Here is a 19,502-nt window from a genome sequence, read left to right as displayed (position 1 = left end):
GGATTATTTATTGTACATATGGCTACGTGGAAAATGTCAATGTTGGTAAATATTTTAATATAAGTTCATAACGTGGGCCACGGGTTCCTGACCTGGAGGTCGCGACCTTAAAAATGAGGTCACGGGAGATCACGAGGGGCGGGGGGGGGGGGACTCAAGATTGCGCGCAGAATAAACTGGGAAGGGAATTGAAATGAGTAATTCGATTTCACGTTGATATGGAAAATGTAAGTCGTGGCTGGGTGACTCAGAGGGATAATGCGGCGTACTGGGCCAGCTCCAGTGCGACTTGGGGTCTGGTCCCAAGGGAGGACTCATAACACCATTATTGCTCCCTCTGTCCGATAGATATTTTCTTCCCATTCATTGAATGGTGTCAGTCCAGTCCCTGCTGGCCACATGCAAAACAAATAAAGAAACCCCAAACAATTCTAACATATTACGGGTTTTCTTGTTAAGTTGCAATATTTTTTTTTATAGTAATAGGTTTTTACCCTTTCAACTGGTACAAAAACTGACACCTTTGTACAAGGCATCTTTATTATCATTATCATCATCATTAGCATATCATTATCATCATCAGAGTTATTTCTTTTTGTTTGCATTTTGACTGCTTGTGTTGTGGTTATTGCAAACATGATGCCTTGTATAAAGGTGTCAGTTTTTGTACCAGTTGAAAGGGTAAAAACCTATTACTATATTTTGCCACTGGTAAAGGAGGTCTCATAGTGTATTATTTTTTTACCCAGGTAAGCGCCGATCTTCTACCTTTTGCAATGGAAACATGGGACCTGTTGAGGGGGGGGGGCATTTGAACTCTGACCTTGCAGCATGAAAAGCAAATGCTCATCCGGAGACAGTACAGCATCACACAAATCCTCCTTAGTCTACGTGAGTTTATATGAGCCCAATGCACAAGACAGTGGAGGAAATTGAATGGAGAAATGTGGCTAAAGTATGAAGCACCTTGACCGAGGGTTGCCACCTCTGTGGTACAAATAAACAGGATATAATATAGGAAAACATATCTCATAATGGGCAAATGATAAGTGTTATATTGTTGTTATGCAACTGACGAAACCAGGACTTTTAATGTTCTTGATAGACTTACATATTTCCTATGACTGGCATGTCAACAAGAAGACAATCCTGGAAAACGCTGGGCAGGTGGCAACCCTACCTTGATTGGTAATCGAACTCGGCCACGATGACTTGCGAGTCCAGTGAGCTAAATCATTTACACCACAGTGGCTTCTCGTGCTCTCTAAGCCGAGTGAATAAAAATGGTCTATTGATTCGGCATTAGGCGTCTTGTAATGCCGGTATCGGAGTGAACTGGCAAGCCGCTACTCATTGTAGTGACCTGACCTCCTGTCCCGTGGTGAGTGACACACGCTGTCAACAAATAACAATATGGTCGGGTGAATATACGCATTATTAAGGAAAACATTTGTGGGGGAAATAATTGTCAAGAAATACACTGAGAGCCGGAAGCAACAGTTTTGTTTTACTGGTATCTGTACTCTTTGATGTGGTTTTTAATTTGGTTTGTGCAATTTTTATTTGTTTTTGTTACGTCTTAATCATTCACTTTTTTACATGTACTTTTTTTGTATGTACATTGCTTTGGGATGTCTTGATGTGAAAGACGCTTTAGACTACAGATTACTACCATTATTTTTTCACTTCACTATCGAACAATAGAGCCTTTATTGGGAATTAGGGCCAATCGCGTAAAACATTTTCAAGTATTTATGACACATCTGGCAGCTCACCACCATTGGTTGATGCAAGCTGACTGTTGAGGAGACACTGAATGTCGACACTGGCTCAGAGTTTGCTTGTGTTGAACCAATTCTGCTGAAACGATAGAATGCTGCATTGTTTTTGGTCCAACGGCCAAAATGTCATACAGAGATAGAGACAAAGATCACCCGTATAGCCTTTACAAACCGTTGGGGCAAGTGCTGTAAGAGAGCACCTATGAAGGCCAGCAAGGCACACGAGGGGGTGGGTGGCCAACACCACGGCGATGTTTTTACACACCGCAGCAGGTACTCAATTAAGGCTGAGTCGACCTAGTGGAGGCCCAGGACCGGTTCAGATACTCGTCACTGGTGTTGGCCGTGAGCTGCACTCGGCTTTCCGGGTTCGAAGCGCAGCGTGCTAATCGTTACGCCACTGCTCCCCACTTACATACACACGCAATTACAGACACATGCTGCAAATGAAAAGGTTATTTACAGTTAACATGGCTAATCAACTTTCAAAGAGGACCGTATTAGTCCTGCGTAGGTGTTAACGGTTGTGCTTTACGACTCTCCGTCATGTTGTTGGATTTTGCATACTGCGCTTTGTTCAGCGCGATGTCCGACGTTTTGCTCCACGTGCTGGGAGCATCTGCAGGAACTGAATTTGGTACGGCCAGAAGAAAAAAAAACGCGTTAAAGAGGACTGTACTGTGATACATATAACAACAAAATTGCATTTGCTGTATTCATGAAATTGAATGACATGATTTTTTTGCCGAGACAGAGTGATTGCGAGGGAGAAAAAGGAAAGCAGTTGGTTAAAAATATATATTTATTATAAATGTAGCAGGCGGAAAAAAAAATACTTTTAATGGAAAAAATGGGGGTCGCGCTGGGATCTGCAAAGGCCACACGATAGCATGCATGTAATTTTCATGAATAAACCTGTGTATACTTTTGCAGCCTTTTAATTCATAGTTGCTTGTGGGGAGGCGAAGGAGGAGATACAAAAATCAGGAGTCGAGAGCCAAAACGTAACTTTTTTTTAAAGATGGAAACTCACATGTAGGGTCATTGGCCATAAATGGATACTTTGTCCGAATTTAATTTAACTGTAATGATATGTCATTATGAGTGGAATAATTTAATACATTGGTATATATATCGAAAGATTTTAATGCACTGTAAAATGCATCACTTACTGGAAGTGTATTGTATAGTGGTGATATGTTTTGCCGAAATTACAATAAAAACAAATTGTTGACTAGATTCTATTCCATACCCTAACCCAGTGTGTTTGCATCGCCCCCACCACTGTATTTGTCCATGCGCACCCATCTTGTCAATCCACTGCTGGATGAGGTTCCTCCCAACGCGTAAGCACGTTGTGGGGGCCGTTTGACCATACTTCACCGTGTTGGTCAGCGTGGGTCGGTGTAGGTGAGAAGCACGTCAGTTGGAGCATTGTAATGTTTTTACTTACAGTAGCTCAGCTTATTGGAGAGTATATTTAGTACACTGATGATACTGATGTAGTTTAGACTTTAGTTTTTTTAGGTGGTGGTTTAGTTTCTGCAGCTCCATACTATTAACATTCCTTCCCTTTATTAATGCTAACCCTACTCCCTCCCTTTGATGCTGCTCATCCTGCATAATGCACGGGCATATTATGACTTTGAAACCTCCCGCAAACCTCCTACGCATTCCACAAGTAATGACTAATCCCATATCTGCATTTCCCATAAATATGCTAAATTCCTATTGATATGCAAATTATTTTGTCAAGGCGCTCTTCCCCCTCCAACCCAGCTTAAATATACGCTCCAAGCCTGGTGGTGTTTCTTTCAGACGCTGTCTTTCCGACAGACCTGTTCTTCACCTGAGGACGTCTGCTTGCGTTGTGGCCGAAACGTCGTGATAATTATTTTATTATGTTTAATTTTAATTATTTTATTATTTCCCTTCTACGTGACTTTACCGAAAGAACCAAGAAGATGAATCCCTGCAGTCACGAAAGCTTTAAATCGAAAGTTGGAGCATAGTTGAGCACAACAACGCATTGTGCGCGCTGCAGTATGCTGACAACGTAGCTCTGCAGCGGTTACCAGCACCCGTGTAATTCGTGGATGTGTTAATGCACATCTGGAATTAACGTGCGTTAATCTGACAGATCACCTGCTATTTAAAAACGAAATAGGATGATTTATCTACAAATCTGGCTGTCGGCTGGATGATGCCAGTTGTAATTACTGGCGAATCGTCGTACTCGAATTGTAAATGTTCTGGGTTTACTCTCCAACACACCCATGTCGTTGTACTCGTACCGAATTGGCATGTTTTGTTTATGTGACAAACCTTACTAATTGGCTGTGTCGGGTTTAACGACGCATTCATATTTACGCAATATAATCCCAAAAAACCTCTACTATGGATAATATTGGTCGCGAAAGCTGTAAATGCATGGAGTGGGCAGCAGAGTTGACACATTGTGATTAGTACAAACGTACTGATAGTGCTCTTCCCTCACAGCTACAGCACAGATCGCATATATATATAGCTGCCACACCACTTACACACCTGCCATTATTACCCGGTGCTAATTCGCAAAGGTCTTCAACAGGTTTGCCGAATAAAAAAAAATCCACGTGATTTTCTTCGTTTTGTTCTTACAAGATACCCATTCCTATATATGTAAAATATTATTCAACCATGATTTATTTCACTAAGGAGTCCATACGGGCTCCGGATTAGTATGTAAAAAAGTTATCTCAACGCATCTGTTGTTGGCACACGTAACAATGCGCCAAGTGCAGTCGAAACTCCCCCATGTAACGATTATATGGGCTGATAGTACAATTAGATGGGCTGATAGTACAATTAGATGGGCTGATAATACAATTAATTATAGGGGCTGATAATTAATTAGATGGGCTGATAGTACAATTAATAAGATGGGCTGATAATACAATGAATTAGATGGCTGATAATACAATTTATTATAGGGGCTGATAATACAATTAATTATAGGGGCTGATAATACAATTAATTATAGGGGCTGATAATACAATTAATTATATGGACTGATAATATAATGAATTACATGGGCTGATAATACAATTAATTAGATGGGCTGATAATACAATTAAGGACAGGGGATGGTGTGACGAGGTGTGTTGAGGCAGCATCAGGAATCTGCTGCTCATGCCATTCCCGTGGCAGAGTGGCCGTGTTGGAACGGCTGCAACGAGGTGGAAAAAGTGTAACCTGTCACAAGTGCTGTCGCCCGGCCTACTACTGTATTATTAGAAAATGTCCTCTTTTTTTTGGAATGCAGCTGTCCTGGGAAATCTGCATGTCTTCTCGAGACATTAAAAGTCCTGTTTTTTTTTTTGTCAGTTTCGTAATAATGCACCGCTCAAGACGATGCGTTTGCGCGTAATTCCCGCCGCTTCGCGTGTTTGCGGAGTGTCATTCCGGTGATGTGTTCAAGGTTTTTTTTTCGCGCCTCAGAGGTGGCAACGCTACCGCTCACAAACAGCACATTACACTAATATTAGAACCAACCACAACCAAAATAATACTAATAACAATGATGGTAGCTTATTTACCCGAGAAAGCATGAGCATCGAGATTGTTTTTCAAGAAGGGCCTTTATTGGGTTGTTTGGTTAATACGATGAATGAGTCAGTTTAACATGTAGGCTGTCGCGACGAATATTTTCCATAATAGACGGGGTTTTTGGGGGGGGTTTCATATCTGTTGTGGGTTTACTCTCCAACACACACCGGGTGTGCTGAACTAGTAACGAATTGACTCTACGAATTGGCTGTCGCGTTGTGGCGGGTTTAACGACACATTCATACGTACGTGATCTAACCCCCCTAAAAACCCCTCTATTAACGATGAATATTTTGCCATTTGGGGACGAAAGCGGAGTGTACAGAGAAAATCTATTCTTACGAGGGCGTGACACCCAGTACTGCGAGAGCTTTGTTACCTCGCAGCCCCATTGCCTACAAAACACTTGGCAAGCCAATGCAGTCACCCATCCAAATGACTAAACCTCGATTAACCCTGTTCATTTTTGATTTAAAGCTTTCGTGACTGCAGGGATTCATATTCTTGGTTCTTTCGGTAAAGTCAAATCGCTGTCTGTGGTGCTGACGTTAGGAAAAACCGCCACTTTTTTCAAATGTTCTTGCTGTGGATTTCACACCTGATGATGATTGCTTGTGTTGCAGTCGAAACATCGTAATAATTTGTATTGTTTTATATTAATATTATTATATTATTTCCTTTCTACGTGACTTTACCGAAAGAACCAAGAATATGAAACCCTGTTCATCTTTCCAAGATCTAACAATATCGGGAACATTTACAGTGATTTGGTCATACATCTACGCAATGAATGAGGCTCAGCATTTTTGTTCCAGACACTCAAAACTTGACAGGATCCAGCCTCGCTGGCTTGCCGTCAATCGCTCCCTCCGCGTGAACATCGATTCTTACTTCAAAGCGAGAGCAGGTGCACGGACAGCCGCTCTCAAAGGCGCAAACAACTCGAGTGAGCATGCCGGTTTTCCGCGAGAAACTTGCCCAACCAACAAACAACTCTCTCTCTCTCGAGGGCTTGCTACGGGGTCACGCTGGCGAAGGCACTGATTGCCCGGCCGACTGTTCTGGGAGGCTGTTTCAACTCCACGAGGGGGAGGGGGGGGATTTCTGCCGCTTCTGTCTGGCTGTCGACCCATCTGTCCATTTGCGGCGATGTGCAGGGGGCCGTCGTCGGAGAAGATTGGCATCATTACTGGCTGGAGGTGAGTGAGGGTAGGAATGGGGCAGGTTCGCTGTAAGGTTGATACAGAGGGGAGTCGGTTGGCTTGAGGGCGAGAACGCGGCTCCCAAAGTTGACCCTCCCTACCCCCTGGCCCATTTCCTTCACTGAACGCTGCAAACAAAGACAATGATCTCTCCCCCCCCGTAGCCTTAACAGACTGTTGGGGCAAGTGCTGTTAGCGAGCACCTATGAAGGCCGGTACGGCACTCGAGGGGGTGGGTGGCCAGTACCACGCCCGGCCGCCTTTGCCTCCCCAGTGGCGATATTTACACACCGCACCAGGTAATCATTTGAGGCTGGGTCGACCTAGGGGAGGCCCAGGACCGATTCAGATAATCGTTACCGGTGTTGGCCGTGAGCAGGAATCGAACTCGGGTCGCCGGGTTCGTAGCGCAGCGGCGCTAACCGCTACACCACCGCTCTCCAACGCTGCACACACACACAGACACACACACACGCGGTGCCACTGATGTTCTAAGCATGTAAGAGATCCGAAGCACAGTCTGAGCATTCGGCTGGGGAGAAGCAAAACAGAGCACTCCCCACTCCCCTTGGGGTCGAAATGGAGGGGGGGGCAGTTATTTTGCTTTATCTGCGAGTTTTGTGATGACATATCACACAGCATGTTCAACATTGCCCCCCCCCCCCACTCGCCCGCGCCCCTGTCTCATTGTTCTGTAATGTTTAGTTACGCTGCTTTGAGTTTTGCCTCTTTGAGCCCAAAGGCTAGATCCTGAATTTACAAAAAAGAGCATTTTAGTCTGTTAGGATAACGCGCATTCAAAACCACATGTACCCAAAGCTGACCACTTTGCCATTTGCAGATGGAACTTTTTTTTTTTTCGCCCAGTAGGGCATCACGTTGTGTTGCACGCATCACGTCGTGTTGCTGGCATCACGTCGTGTTGCGTGCAACATGTCACGAGCCGCACGGGCCCAGAGTCTTCGCTAAGTCCCAAGCATTATTGCGGTGATACGAAAGCCCATTGGGATCCTAGGATGGAATGGTCATTATGAATGTGAATTATTATTAAAGACTGATGTTACATCTATGGTGGGACACCCAGTTGCTATCTCACCGCACCCGATGGAATTCTACGGAAAGCAGGGAGGTTGATATTCATTCCAGTCACTCGATCGTCGGCTGCTACCACGGTTACTGTTCCCAGATAGAGGCGAATTGATGAGGCCTTCACCCAGTAATAGATGGACCACAGCTTATGATGATGATGATGATGAATGCATAACAATATTATGGTGCAATCACTTTAACTGTGGATCAGTGATGTTAACATACAGAAAGGGCAACAGACATGCAAGAACACTGGTTAACACGCACACACCAACATACACACAGCCTCACGTGAACTTTGTCCACATTCAAGGCAATCACGAACATGTCTCCTGACGAAATGACACGTTTTCTGATGTGACCTTCAGAAAAAAATGGCTATTATAATTACTTGCATATGTTGTATTGATCTTCCATAATTTATAACGTGCACAGCGATATAGAGCGCCGTGTAAACGTCTTTCGTTTTTATTTATTTTATGAATTATTCCTCCTTACAATAGTAAAGTCACGTAGGTAAAAAAATTAAATTAAAATTAATAAAAAATAAACAATAAAAATCATTGTTTTATTTTTATTAAAATCATTGTTTTATTTTTCTCATTGTTTGATTTTTATTAAAATCATTGTTTTATTTTCATTGATTTTAATTTCATTTTTTTACCTACGTGACTTTACCGAAAAAAACAAAGAGTATGAATCCTTGCAGTCACGAAAGCTTCAAATCTAGGAATTTTCAATATCTCTTGCATGGCGTACAATTACCGTTGCTCAACACTGGAAATGGAGCATCTGGATTTGTCCTCTGTATTTCAGGGACGTGAAAATCGTGGCACTTTACAGCTCACCGGCTTAATGGCTGTCCCTATTGGGCTGAGAAAATGTTAGAGTCTATTGTTAGTTACGCTCAACTGAAAGGCTGATTTAAATTCCCACTATATTGATCGGATGTGAGGGAAGGGCGCTTGAATTTGGCCAGATGTATTAGGAACGCAATCGTCAGTGATTAGACGTGTGGAGAATCCAAGGAGAGGGAGAGTCATGCTGGGATAGCCCGATGGCAGGGAGCACGAGCTCGCATTTTGTCGGCCAGGGAGAACCGACTTCAAATGTGCACTGACTTCCAGGGGAATGAGATACATCGACTCATTCCTCTTCAGAGTTAAAAGGTTTTACAGGAGGAAAGAAAAAAGACACGCTGCCGACTTTGATACAAATAGTTGGCAAGTGACGAAGCAGATCTCTCCACCACTACAGAGGCGGTCGTATAACCGCTTTCATTTCCTTGATACATTGATTTCTATGACCTGTTATTGTTAATAATAATGTCAATTTGTGACGCGTCGCTGCACAGTATTTGCTCATTCTCGAACAGAGCGAACGACTCAAGAGGCACGAGGAACCACAGCCAAGCAGGAAGGCAACAGCCACGCGGTGACCGGCGCTAACAATTGTCCAAGCTCTGCAGTCCTCCATCTATTACGATGTTTTCAGGCAATGAATAGCTTTGCGTGCGGGAGGAAACTGGAGCACCGGAAGTAAACCCCCGCATGCGAGGGGGCAACGCTGTATCCCATACAGATGAGATACGAGATACCAGTTCACATTTTTGCTGAACTGCATTTTTATGGCTGGCCAGAGTAAGGCTCCTCCTCGTCACCCACAGAGGAAGGGAGTTTCACAAAAACGCGTTCCGTAATCCACCAAGCCCTCCCCTCCACAGTGCTGGATTAGAGGCGTGTGCCACCACCTCCAGGTTGACTCGCGTAGGAAACAAAACGCAACAGACAATGTCCCAGAAAGAATTACAGATATCCTCGGACAGCTACCTCACTCACCTCGAGGACGATCCTGGGAAAACCCGAACAGCTAACTCAACTCGAGCAGATGCTGGTTTGCGTGATCTTTCATTTTAAAAGTAGGTGAACAGACATTGCAAGAAAGTATTTTTTCCTATAATTGCGCACCTTGGTATTTGTTATGTGGCTTTGATTTAAAAATGTAAATTGCTTCCTCTGCCCAAAGTGTGTCAATACCCTGTGAATACAGCCATAATAACGATTGCTTGCACGGGATTCGTATTTTATTTATGACATGAATATGAATACTCCAATTACCACATCTAAGTATTCTAGTCCTTAAATCAACAAACTTCAATCTCACGTGTTGACACCCTCTTCAATTTCTTCTCTCGAGGATTTACAAATATTTAATTCCGAGTGGCACCTTACTTTCATATGGCATCATATTGTACGATTTTAAAAATGTATAAAGGCAAAGGTGCAGCCCTGCAATGGCCGGCTCATGTTACTGCTGGCAGAAGGGCCTCCCTGAGAGCGAGTTTTAGAGACACCGCCCCCCCCCTCTGGAGGGTGTTTTGGCCTACTCTTCCACACTGGTCAGACGTCCTGGAACAGATGGCATTACCCACAGTTCACCTCACCACACGCGATCGGCCAATAAACCAACTGCGGTGTGCGAACTTACACTGCTGCGTGAACGGAGGCACTAGAGCAGTGGGATTGGGGGGTTTGATAAAACTTTCCACAAATATTTCAACTGCCCTGCTGGTAGATTCGATCCAGTGACCTCTGCAATGGAATTCCAGTGACCTCTGCAATGGAATTCCCACTTGATACAGTAAATTTAGCTGTGACGGTCCCACCTGATGACGGAGACTTGTGTTGCCTCCGAAACGTCGTGATTTATTTTTTTATTTCTATTATTATTTATATTATGTTTATTATTTATTATTTATTTTTTACCTACTTGACTTAACCGAAAAAACCTAAGAGTATGGAATTCCAGTGATCCAACCATCACACCACGACCGTCATCCCTGAACGGAGAAATACTGGGGGGTGCGGTGGGGTGGTGGGGGTTGTTGTTTTTGAGAAAATATTCTCCGTGGCTGTGTCGCAATTGCCCAGACACCACTGCGCCAGCGAAAAATAACGCCAGCGCCAGCAGTTGCTGCCAGGCGACCTGTGGTCTCAGCCAAAGAGTCCGAGCTCGCCATAGAGAGAGAGAGTGCCTCTGTCTCAACCTAATTACACATTCTGAAGAGAGAGAAAAAAAAATACCGCATAGCCACAATCAAATTGCTGTTGAAGCTCGCTTGCCATTGCCCCCGACTGACCGCGCAAAAGCAATCTTGTCAGGTCGTAAAGAAATACAGAAATGTGTCTTGGCGGTGGCCACCGAGTTCTCTATCTCGAAGCCGCGGCGTTTCAATGCCGTTCGCAAACCACGACACGATTTGAATTGACAACGCGTTCAAAAAGGAAATAACGCAGCCGTGCTCTGTAGCAGAGGAGGGAGGCACGGGTCAGATTAAGGAAAGTGTTTGGGGGGGCGGATGGGGGGGGGGTGAGCGGAACCGTGAACATCAAGGTCACAGGAGGGGGTAATTACATACTGCAGGGCAATTATTTACAGGAATATAGGACGAGTTGTGGTCGCGGTGGGAAGGAGGGCGAAGCGAATCACAATTCAGGAGCGGAGGAGAAAATTAGTCGTTGAGAAGAGACGAGCATTTTTAGTCTTGCACCTGAAAAAAAAGTGAGGGGAGTGATGGAGGGAGTCGGGAGTGTGGGTGGAAAAGCGGAGGAGACATCCCAACGATGCACATCGAGGAGAAGGGTCGTGCGGACAGGATTGTTGTAGGGGAAGAGCGGGCAGCCCTCCGATGTGATTTCGGGTCTGCGCCGTGCGTTCGTTCGGCACGGCGGCCTTGACGCGTCTCTTCAACGTGCTGGCAAACTTGGGTCGGGAACGGAGATCGGTCTCTCTATTCAGCAACGCGTCTTAGCTCGCGAGGAAGCTCCCGCTCGGCACGCCGAGTGAAAACGTCGGACACTGTGCCGAAAGGCGAACGGAGCAAGCTGAAGGGACGCCGGGCAGAGCTGGAGAGCAGCGCAACGGTGGAAAAATTCGCGCAGTGAGGGAAGACTTTGGTTGCTGGAGAGCGAGGTGGAATGAGGTGAAAGAGACACAGAGGATCGTGGAGATGGTAAGAGAGGTCTCAGCGTCGACCGCGTGTGCAGTGCACGTCGTGGGGAAATGAGAACATCCATGGAAGTGTGTGAAACATTTTTTTGCACGAGGTAAACACGCTCCATGAATGTGGGACTCATCACAATTGTACTTGCCCACCATCAAATCAAGATTGTTTGTGTTTTGGGCAGAACCAGAGTGCACCATTACATACACACTACCAATTGTGACAAACCACAATGAAGGTCCCGACTGGTTGAATTAAAATATTTACGTTTAGTAGCGATAAAAAAAATGATTCATGTTAAAACGCACCACGGGTATATCATTGCAATGACAAAGCAGATTTAATGTAAACACCCCAATGTACAATTGGAAGGTCCCTTTTGCGGCTCTAATAGGGAACAAATTGGACACTAATTTAGCAGATTTAGTATTATAGTGCGATAATATGTATGAAGTCTCGAAGCATATTACAGTTGCACACGTCGGGATGTGTTAGATGTAGACAGAATACATTTGACAGGGCACTAGTAGCTACCGTAATTACTTCCTGTGGAAGAAAACAAATGATTATCGGAGTCCACAACTGAACATTTTGCATATGGTTACATTTTTCATGAATCTTGAACATCAGTCGTTTTCTAGAATAACACAGTGTCCCATTTCCTTAAAGAGAACAAATGGATGTTTTTTTTTAGACCGCTGCATGGGCATTCATTAATCTTTGATAAAATAAAAAAAACACATATAACTAAAAAGGTGGATGAAGATACAGAGCTCCCAATTGTTTTGTGCTTGTGTCCGGCCCAGCCTTTCTTTAGAAACTGATTTTAATGGATTTTGGCCTCAGGCTCTTAGGCGCAAGATGCCAGATATTGAGCCTTCTCCTTTTCCCAGTCGCATTCTCAGCCACAATGTGTATTTACACGGGACAGTATATACAGTGAGAGGCAGCTCAAGTCATTATCAAGAGAAGAATGAAACGCCAACCCAAAGATAGATACCGCATTGGATCTTTACCCACAGGACAACTGATACAATGGGAGCTGACGCACGTAAGACAGACGCGAGGAAGACTTCGGAGCAGACGGGAAAGACGTAAGAGCATAGACAGAGACTTGGCACATTGAGATCCAATGACAACAACAGCGGAAGCGGTGAAGGCAGTGGGAGATCACGAGCGGTGGAGGAAAGTGAACGCCGACAGCGCATAATGCTTCCTGATTGGAATGAGATTTTGGAATTTCGGAATGCTACGTCATATTCGGATTTCCTAAAACGTTCACATCACGTGCTATAATGTACAACGTCTTGGTGCCAGCAACAATAGTCGCATCGCCGATGCCACGTGACACCACCTTTTAGCGGGAAAGGCGCAAGTGGCATCTTATTCGTGACATCACTTTGTGTCTTCAAATCAATCAGAAACGGAACAAAATCTTTGGATTATCCCAAAGTTGGTGTCTAGGTTTGAGTTTAGAATGTTTCTGATTATGCCGAAAATCGGCAGCAATACACGCACGTGCATTAAACGGCTTGTTTTTAAATATGAAAATAATGGACATGCTGTGACTAGCATCCATGGTTTATTCATGTAAACATATCGTGATTATTGTCCTTTGTTCAGTCATAAATTAAGTAATATTTTTTATTTCATATATATGTTTAGGTACCAGTGAATCGGCGCTGGTATTTAATCTTTGGCCAAGGCATGCGTTATTTGTAAGAGGCTGTCAGCCAAAAACGTTGTCCTTTCAACTGCCAGCCAAATGGTCATAATACGAGGCCCTTAAACGAGCCGTAGGCTATACTAACAGATGAGAATGCATTGGTCAGATAGCTGCCCTTGTCAGCAGTGAGAAATCAAAATTCCCCACGAGAAAAATTAATGATGCTGTCATCCACATAACAGCTCGAAGGCTGAGGGTAGCGGAGAGCTTCCAGAAAGTGGAGTCATCATTTGCAAGCAGTAATTTTGGAGGAAACGGTTGTGGTTTTTCAAAAAGAAAATATTATTATACAATGTACCACTGCAGGCTAACTGCAGTATGAATATAGTGTAAGGCCCTTTATCAATGCACTGCTTAATGAAGCCATCCCCCATGCCGTGTCTGTCGTGAGCAATGTCTGACCATACTTCACTTTACTGGTCAGTGAGGGTTTGTAAAGAGGGTATGTGGGAAGGCCGGGACTTGGTCAGATATCAGCCAAGTATTTAGCCAGAAAAGCCTCACCGAGTCTCAAAACTCCCATTCAAGTGACTCCTGCAATGGGAAGTTTGACCAATGCCAATAATGAGTATTTGTCTGAAGAAACCAGAGAAACTGGAGAAAACCCCACAGATATGATGGGGTGACACTCAACATTGCCATCTGCTGGCCACACCTTGTAACACCACACCTACAACACCTACAGTGTGTTGAACTTCTTTCGCACCATACGTAGCCAGCCGTGCTAATTGGAGGTGCGGGGGAAGGATAACAAACTAAACACAAAAAGCGGTTCGAAATAAATTAGTTTTCAATCTGGATTGAATAGTGCATTGCTACAGTGACTTCCTAATATCGAATGGAAGAGCATTCCAGACGGCCACAGAAGCGCATCATAAAGTGCACGATGCAGTCATCGTTTTTGTTCGATGGCCAGCCACAAGCCGCTGTGAGGATGATGACCGCAGTTCGCGTGATGGTTTATCTACGATTCTACGGTGTTCCTCCCATCCAAATACTAAGCCAAATGTTTGCCCAAGCATCGCTGTAGAATAGACGCATGCATTTGAATTCACAACACCCAGTTGAAATACACTTTAAGTAGACTGCATAACGGTTTTGACTTGAAACAAATCACCTGGAGCTGAACCACTCGGTAAAATGTCCACGGCTATTTCAAGCGATTTTTCACAGATCTACTTAAAAAGCGAAATTATTACCAGTGCGCATCAATCCCGGGCACGATGCTGATATACATATATATGAAAATGTTATTTTATTGTTCTATGGTCGACAACAGCAATTCGCATCGTAAAATACTGCCTGGTGTGTGTGTGTGTGTTTTTTTTGTTGTTGCTGGGTTTGTTTCTGTTTCCTCTCCGATGTGTTCTCTGCGTTGTGTATCACGTGATGTTCGCCACGACGTCCAAAATGCCGCTTCCACGTATGTCTGCACGAGGGCTGAAATGATTCGTAGGGCGTTTCTTCGTCCTGAAGACGCTCCCAGCACGTCGGATCGAAACGTCGGACATCGTGCCGAACAACACGTGGTACACATTGAAAAACGCATCAGAGAACTGCGCAGCACAACTGTGAAAACCTAACCGAGTAATTATCCTTTCTCCATCCTGCGTTGGGTAAACAACGCGACATGCACACAACAGTTGGGGGGGGGGAACACCTATATAAGAGGTGATGTTTCAAGCAAATCCTTTTTTAACAGCACACAGAGAAGCCAAGGGGTTGTGTTGAGTTGTTTTGTTGTTTGTGAACCATTGCCAAAGCAGATTCACCAAGTGATTGATACAATAGTTAGAGAATTCCGCATAGCCCAGTCCACCAATGCAGGAATGCAGGATAGAGATACACTGAGTGTGCACGGCTTTTGTTTTCGAAAGGCCGGGAAACACGTTCACAGTTCTATTCATTACAGCAGGTTTAATTAAACTGCCACATTTACATTTGGCCAACTATTAGATTCCACTGAATACCTCTTTAACGCACCAGAGAACGAAAGCTCCAGTGAGACAATTCACATAAACTCCTGGGACGCATTCAAAATTTTCAAACGCGGATGCCTCATTGCATCTCACCAACTACCTTCAAGACCTCTCTAACTCAGGAGTCGGCAACCGAAATAACAATGAGAGGCTTTTTTTCTTTCGAATTCGGTATAAAAAAGGATTTAAAAACAAAGTTTTTCACTATAAATCCTTTATATGCGTGGCGGCTAGAGTCCTCTCGTCCTCTGGCTTGAGATGGCTGCCACCTATGGGTCAGATGATTGCCTGCCACCATTAAGCAATTGGTAATTAAATATAAAAAACAAATTTCCTAAAAAGTGTAAAGTTATGGAAAAAAAAATTCACAAAATAAATTGTCACGCACAACGAGTCTGTGTGCAAAATGTCAGCTCGATTGGATCACGGGAAGTGGGTTAAAAAATCGACCGAAAGATTTGCACGGTCGTAAGCGCGCAAGCAAGCAAGCAAGTGAACTTATTATAAAGGATTTAAAAAAAGACTCAATATTTCAAGAGGCGCGGTGCACGTGGTGATCACGAGACCCCCTTTGTCGAGCTGAAGGTGACCCTTGAAGAAGGCCAATTAGCCGAAATATTGAGATTGTACTATATTCTAGATGATGGTAAAAACTATTCTAATACTAATAACTTGTTAACCTGTTGTTTCATACATACTGTATAGATTTATCAGTTTAACACGTAGGCTTTCACGACCAATATCCATTTATGCTGCCGAGTATAAATCTATACGAATTCGTACTAGTAACGAATTGGCATGTTCTGTTCACATGACAAACCTTACTAATTAGCTGTGTCGGGTGGTGGCGGGTTTAACGACACATTTTTTTTTATATTTGCATGATCTAACCCCCCAAAAAAATCTGTATTTTGGATGTATATATTTATACTCGGCAGCATAGATACACCATTGGTGTAAATGCTTACCCCGAGCTCTCATACTCTGATGGTACATTGTCTTTGAGTTGTGCGCCTTTTGGCGTCATCTGGTCCAACCCATGTGAGACTAGGCTCTAAGGAAAGCTGTCTCGGGTGTGGACCAATCAACTTCAAGGACAGTGCACATTATCAGAGTTATGTTTTTTGTTTGCATTATGACTGCAGGAATTGTGGTCTATGTAAACATGACTCCTTGTAAAAAAGGTGTCAGGTTTGTTGCCAGATAAAAGGGTAAAAAACCAATTAGCATAGATACACTTCAGTTCGTCAATGGGTATGTTGCGTGTGGTCGATAAAGTGTGGGTACTCATTCCTCTTCCAAGACTTCTGGTCAGCATGGAAGAGTAGGCCAACATACCCTCTAAAGGGACACTAGAACTCCCTCTAGTGAAGGCCCTTCTGCCAGCAGTGGCAGGAGCAAGACATTGCAGGGCTGCATCCGTAACACTTAACTTTTTTACATTCATTTTAACATATTTTGTGAAACCGCAGTAGTGAAATTCAATATATTCCTCCAAGGAGGCTCTGAGAAAGGCTGTAATGTGATTTTTAAAAGCCATATGGCTAAAGGCATGTCTGGCGCCTTAATTGTATTTCTACTTGCAGCAGTGTTATTCACAAGTGTCAGACAACACACAAAATTGAACAGCAATTTCCTGAAGCAGTGCATTATGGGTCTCTTGTTTTCGGTCACCATCAAAACGAATGTCAACAAATACGACCAACTGACTACCGCAATGATGCAGCGATAGACAAACTGTGGACTGGCTTCACCCGCATTAGCACTCATCAGCACAGCAGTCACCAATGCTCAATGTTTTCCATCCTGCTCTATCATTGTTACGATGGGTTTTTTTGTTTCTCTCCCTCTCTCATCATTTACAGATGTTGATATGAAGCTTTCGAGACTGCAGGAATCCATACTCTTTGGTTCTTTTGGTAAAGTCACGTAGGTAGAAAATAAAATAAATCACGACGTTTCGGGCGCAACACAAGTTCAAGTTCACTTATTAGGTATAGCCCTGTGAGCCATTCGGCTCCTGAATCGGGTGCAACCGCAACAAAAAAAACATGAACAAAAAAATATCTTAAAGTGAATATGGGACTGAGTGCAAACAGAAAATCCAAGAAAAGACAGCAAAATATTGCAGAAAAAACACCGTACACCAACGCTGTGTGCAAAAATCCCAGTGGGATGCAAGTCTAACAACCAACAACAACCACAAGACAACTTAGATTAGGGCCATCAGTCTAACTCTGTACTACAACAAACAAACATGGCTAAACCAATACACTTTTCGAAATCACCAAAATAAAGGGTCCGTCATCAGGTGCTTTCCCACAGATTTGATCGGGGTTAATCTCCAACCACGTGTCCACCAGCCTTTGGTGCCGAGGCACTGTTGCTAATTGAGAGCAAGACTTGGGGGAAATTGTCTGAGCAGGGATTCACCATTCTGGCGAATTGCCCGATGATGCTGGATGCAATTACCAGCGAAACGTCGTACTCAAAAATTGTAAATGTTGTGGTTTCACGCTTCAACACACCGGTGGGCTAAAGCAGTGAACTATTTGTCTTTTGTCAACGTGACACTTTTTTACTGATTGGCCGTGTCGGGTGGTGGAGGGTTACGACACATTTATAAATAACGCGATCTAAACCCAAAAATCGTTGATTATGAGGGATTCACTTGCCACAGCAGTCGGCACGCGTGCGATGCTGCCGCTCTCTGCTTCAGCAGGTGCGCCTCTCACAGGGACCGATACAATTTCCTCTTTACGAATTGCAATGGAATGAATCTAAGTGTTAATAAAAAAAAAGAACTGGTGGTACTGCATTGAGGAAAGAGGTCATAGCGTAGCGTGTCGGTATGAATATCGACTTTTTTTTCCATTTTCCACAGCCGAGAAAATTACATTTTACAAATGTGTAGAGCTCGCAAATGGTTTACTGCACAGAAAGTAATGTGCGTGTATATGCCGTACAGTATGTTCCCGCAAAGTAAACAATTATGCATATGCATGGTTATGTGACATTTTCCTACTTTTTCCTTTTTGCGTTGGTGTTGAGAATATATTATAGCGCAGGATTTTCATCTGCAACCTTTGGGCAACCGTTCGACCAATGTGGCCAGTTTTCAAAATCTCAAGTTCTTAAAAGCATCAATAAAAAATATACAATTCGTCCATATTAGATCTTCTTTATGTGAGTTTTCATGCCCCGAAGTTGAAGAAACACAAGCAGAGCCTGCACATTACAGCTTTCAACCTTGGTTGGAAAGCGTAAAAAAATCACGAGCTATGCAAACCTAATAAAGCAAGCTGAATGAGTACAATTCCAACATGCAGCAGCGATGAGTATGATGCACTCCTTGCAGGGATGTTGCTCAAATAACATGAGGCTCTGCTGAAGGACTCCGGACGAAATCACAGACTCTAAGGTTGGTATATCCTCCTAATTGTATACTCAGACATTCCACACACACAGCTCTCGGCAAAAAGTGAAAGTTTTGAGGTGTTGGCATTCATTTATTATGGGCCTGCAAGAACACCACACAAGGTACACAAAGCGGCGAGCTTAGCTCAATGTAACGAGCAATGGTGGTGAAAGTGCCTCTGAGAGGTTTTGTCAAATAAATGCCCGCTTATGGTAGCTGGGACTGGGAAGGCAGCATTGTATGCAGGAGGGGAAAAAAAATCCCAGAGGGTGTGAGCTGGCATCTCTCGTTCGCTTCCAGAATGTCCCTACGTGCTATCACAGTTTTGGAGAGTCGTTGAATCACATTCTATTGCATTCACACATCTCCACTCATTGCTCTTACCTCATCATCCTTTTCCCAGAAAAACGAACCATTATGGGAGCAATGGACGTCCTCTGAAATGTCCCTTTTCGACCAGTTTTTGTTTTGGCAGAAAAAATGCCGATGATTCCATTGTGAACAATGGGGACAAATTGCCAAGGCGCAGTTTTTTCGGCTGTTTTTTTTCTCTTCCACCAAAATGTTCTCCCTTTGCTCCCTCACACTCCAAACCCCAATCAATGTTCATATTCTATCTCATCCCTCAAACACACCTCGGCTCACCCTGATCACATCCCTTAGAGCTACGCTCCCACTACAACCCCCCCCACCCCCAATCTATCTCCCCAGAGCCT

Source organism: Lampetra fluviatilis, chromosome 19 (genome assembly GCF_964198595.1).
Source record: "Lampetra fluviatilis chromosome 19, kcLamFluv1.1, whole genome shotgun sequence".
Taxonomy (NCBI): Eukaryota; Metazoa; Chordata; class Hyperoartia; order Petromyzontiformes; family Petromyzontidae; genus Lampetra; species Lampetra fluviatilis.
Note: the sequence above shows the minus strand (reverse complement) of the source record.